This window comes from Zalophus californianus, chromosome 2 (assembly GCF_009762305.2).
Source record: "Zalophus californianus isolate mZalCal1 chromosome 2, mZalCal1.pri.v2, whole genome shotgun sequence".
NCBI lineage: Eukaryota > Metazoa > Chordata > Mammalia > Carnivora > Otariidae > Zalophus > Zalophus californianus.
Window position 1 is genome coordinate 171,105,317 of NC_045596.1, and position 4,853 is coordinate 171,110,169.

At 42.1% G+C, this 4,853-nt stretch overlaps 1 pseudogene; it reads right to left on the reverse strand.

Moving 5' to 3' along the window:
• Positions 1-2,059: 2,059 nt before the first annotated feature.
• Positions 2,060-3,333, reverse strand: LOC113924065 (annotated as a pseudogene).
• Between the last annotated feature and the right edge of the window lie 1,520 nt (positions 3,334-4,853).

Here is a 4,853-nt window from a genome sequence, read left to right on the forward strand (position 1 = left end):
AGATTACATTTTCAGGTAGTTCAAATTCTTAAAGAGAACGTTCAAAGGGAGCTTGCGTCTGAAAGGCGTAATCTGTGCTTCTAATAGATGGTTTGTTCAAGGTTTGTGTACAGCACGGTATAGGTCCATAAAAGTAGCAAGTTTAGGTGAATTATGGCATGTAAGTAATAAGGGATATACAATATAAAGTGATAAAGAAAAGCCATAGATATAGCATATCAGCCATGGTCTATGTGCTTTAAATTTTCAGATCTTTCACTGAGAAGGTTGGTGGGTGTTCCCACAAGGCATTTCTTAGAAGGGTTGCGTTCTCTGGAATATTATAGGAAATATATCAACAATGCCAACTTCCTGTGGATTTTTAGGCATTGGGAATCATGTTGGCTAGAATACATTGTTTCCTTGCACACCATATTCATATTCATGTATTCATTTATTCAATAGGTTCTCATTTGAAGATGTATTAAGTGCCAATTACTCTGAGTTACAGGGGCTATAAATATGAAGAAAATATAGTCCTTATTACTGACAGTCTCATAGTACAGTGGATAGATGGATAGGTAAACATAATTACATCATTGTAATAAGTATTATGATAGTTACTTTGAAATAAGGTGATACAATACTTTGAAATAATATAGAAAGGCAGGAGAAAAAGTACCTAAGTCTTACTAGCTGAAGGGTTAGGAGTGGCTTTATTGAGGAAATGACTTCAGCAGAGTGAACATCAATTGTAAATGTGTAGAGGGCGAGAAGAGCATGAAAATACCCCTTGCCCTCCACCAATAAACTGAATTAATTTTTTGGAACAGAATGTAAATTTGGGAGACTATAAGGGGTTAAGGTCAAAGTTGTTGGCAGAATTTAGTTTGTGAAGAGACAGATGAATTGAGATTTCATATTTTAGTCATTGGGGAGCTACGGAGTCCTTTGAAAGAAAAGATGAGTTAGTCTTTGTCAGTTTTGTAAATATCAACACCTATAGGTCATACACACAGGAAAATGGTACTTAGTTCGTGTTAGACACACTATTGGGCCTGAAAAGGTATCTTGGGGCTCATCACTTATGATTTTTGTGAATTAATCAACAAATTTTAATTGCCACATACCTTAAGCCTAGAATTATATTCAAAGATGATTGCCATATAAAGGAAGTTTGTAAAGATATAGCCACTTGACTTGAAATTATTCAAGGAGCCAACACACTGATAAAAAGAGAGTGGAGAAGAAAGTTATAACATGTACATAGGAGTTAGGTGGCTTGAAACCTACTCTAACACTAAGTGCCTAGTGTGAGAGATCACTGAGGTTTAGAGTAGCAGGGTCAGATATTTGGTGAAAAAGGTAGTTTCCAGCATAATTTTAAAGAATGAATGGACTTCAAATAACTGAAGGAGGAAAGCATTTCATTTTGAAAGATTAGCATAAATTAAGACTTGAACATGCAACTCATAACATTTGTTGGTAAGATTAATCGATTGTTCATCTTGTATTAATTAATCAAAATCTATACTTTATTCAGATTTCTTTAGTTGTTGTTTTTGTTTGTTTTTCTTAATGTCTTTTCTCCATTCCAGGATTACATCCAGAACACCACAAAATTCTTTTTAGTCATCATGTGTTCTTAGGCTCCTCCTGGCTATAAGAGTTTCTCAGATTTTCCTTGTTTTTGATGATCTTGATAGTTTTGAGGAGGATTTATCAGGTCTTTTGTAGTAATTGGAATTTGTCCTGTATTTTTCTCATGATTAAACTGGGGTATGGGTAGGGGTTTTTGAAAGGAAAACCACAGAGATAAAGTGACATTGCCTTTCTCTCTCTCTCTCTCTCTTTTTTTTTAACAAGGAGTTTAGTTTTATTTTCTCTGTGCATTTGCAAAACACGACCAACATAGAAAAAAAAAATAAAACCTCCTGTGAAAAACATTACACTTAAGGGAAAAAAAAAAAGGCCTGAGAGGGATTAGTGCCTTAGCCATAGGGAGTTACAGCAACTCTGATTGGTCCAAGCAATTGAAAAGATATTGGGAAGATAGAACAGGAGGCAAGAGAACGAGAAATTACTGAGGAAGAGGGCCTCGAAGTGGGCCACGAGGGGGAACTGGAGGCCGGGGGGTGGGCCGGAGTGGAGGGATGGGCCCCTCCTGGTAGCCATAGGGTAGGGGTCGTGGAGGCCCAGTGTATCCATGAGGAGGCATTAGTGGAGGAGGTCCACACATCCCATGTGGAGGCATAGGACCTGAGTGACCCATGGGAGATCCAAATGGAGGCCCTCGAGGGGGCATGCCCATTGGAGGAGGTCCAGGATGAGGCATTCCGGGTGACAGTTGGGGAGGTGCTGCCCCCCAGAGCCTGGGGGCCCAGCATGGGGGTGTCCTAAGCTATGAGGGCCATGGTGGGCCAGCTGCATCTGAGACATCCCTGGATGGGGCATCCCACCTGCTGGGAATGGGTGAGGATGTAAGTGTCCATATTCAGGAGGACCAGATCCTGGGGTTCCTGTTGATGGTGGGCCATGTCCTCCAGCCCCAGGAGGCATAGGTGGTGGGGGCATGGCTGGGTGTATCCCAGGTGGAAGGGTTCCAGGAGGTGGCACTGGGGGTGGGAAGGACCCAGGAGGAGGCATGCCTGGTGGAGGAAGCCCGGACCCCAGTGATGATACCACAGGATTGGGGAATGAGGTTGGAGGCTGTGCATCTGCAAACAGCTGATGAGGGCGGTCTGCCTGGGAGAGTGGGTTCTGGGCTGCCAGAAGTCCTTCAGCTGCTGAGCCATGGCGCTCACCCTTGGAGTCCTTCTTGAAGGCATAGGGCACAGTGATAGGGCGGTTACAGAGATACTGCCCATTCATGGCCTCAATAGCTGTATCCAAAGCATCAAATGAAGTGAAATTAATAACGGCATAACCTTTGGAGTTGCCTGTGTCAGGGTCCTGCATAATCTTTGGGGTTTGTAAGATGATCCCAAAGGCGCTGAAAGTATCATAAAGCAGCTTCTCATCAATCTCCAGGTCTAGATTGCCAATGAAAATGTTGGCCCCCACATCCAGGTTCTTGTTGTGAGCTGATGCTTTGTTCACCTGTATTGGTTTCCCATAGAGTTTGATCATGTTCATGATCTTAATGGCATAGTCAGCATCTTTCCCACTCAAGAATTCCACAAAGCCATAGCCTTGGTGCTGACCTGTGACTCTATCCTTTGGCATGTGGGTGTTGACTACTGGCCCTGCCTGGAGAAATAGCTCCCACAGCAATGGTTCACTAACCTTCTCGTCCAGGCCCCCGATGTAGACAGTGCCATCCTGGTTCCACTCGGAGATCGGCCTGCCTGCCATGGCGAAAGAGCTCCCTGCCTTTCTCTTTTTAACAAGTTCTTATTTTATTTACTAGGTGCTCATCACAAGTGCACTCCTTAATCCCCATCACCTATTTCATCCATCCCCCTCCCCCACCCCTCACTCCTCTGGTAACCATTAATTTGTTCTCTATACTTAAGAGTCTATTGGGATGCCTGGGTGGCTCAGTCGGTTAAGCATCTGCCTTAGGCTCAGATCATGATCCTAGGATCCTGGGATGGAGTCCCGCATCAGGCTCCCTGCTCAGTGAGGAGCCTGCTTCTCCTTCTGCCTGCAGCTCCCCCATTTGTTCTCTCTCTCTCTGGCAAAAAAATGAAATTTTATTTATTTGACAGAGAGAGACACAGTGAGAGAGGGAACACAAGCAGGGGGAGTGGGAGAGGGAGAAGCAGGCTTCCTGTGGAGCAGGGAGCCCGATGTGGGGCTCGATCCCAGGACCCTGGGATCATGACCCAAGCCGAAGGCAGATGCTTAACAACTGAGCCACCCAGGCTCCCCTAAATAAATAAAATCTTAAAAAAAAGAGTCTGTTTCTTGGTCTTCCTTTCTCCCCCATCCCCCCACCATATTTTTGTTTTTAAATTCCACATGTGAGTGAAATCATATGGTATTTGTCTTTCTCTGACTGATGTATTTCACTTAGTATTATACTCTCTAGGTTTATCCATGTCGTTGAAAATGGCAAGATTTCATTTTTTATGGCTGAATAATATTCCACTGTGTGTGTGTGTGTGTGTGTGTGTGTGTGTGTGTGTGTGTGTGTGTATACCACTTCTCCTTTATCCATTCATAAATCGACAGACAATTTGTCTATATCCATAACTTGGTTACTGTAAATAATGCTATTATAAACATAAGGGCACACGTATCCCTTTGAAATAGAGTTTTTGTATTATTTGGGTAAATACCCGGTAGTGCAATTGCTGAATCATAGGGTAATTCTATTTTTTATTTTTGAGGAACCTCCATACTGTTTTCCACAGTGGCTGTACCAGTTTGTGTTTCTACCCACAGCACATGAGTATTCCTTTTTCTCCACATCCCTGTCAACACCAGTTGTTTCTTGTGTTGTTGATTTTCACCATCCTGACAGGTGTGAGGTGATAGCTTCTTGTAGTTTTGATTTGCATTTCCCTTATGATAACTGATGATGAGCATCTTTTCATGTGTCTGTTGACCATCTATATATCTTATTTGGAGAAATGTCTGTTCATGTGTTCTGCCCATTTTTTAATTGGATTATTTTTGGGGGTGTTGAGTTTTGTAAGTTCTTTATTTTGGATATTAACCCTCTATAGATATGTCATTTGCAAATATCTTCTCTAATTCTGTAGGTTGCCTTTAATTTTTTTGATTATTTCCTTTGCTGTGCAGAAGGTTTTCATTTTGATATAGTTCCAGGAGTTTATTTTTGCTTTTGTTTCCCTTGCTTCAGGACACATAGCTAGTAAGTTGCTATAGCTAATGTCAACTAAGTTACTATGAATTTTTATGGTTTT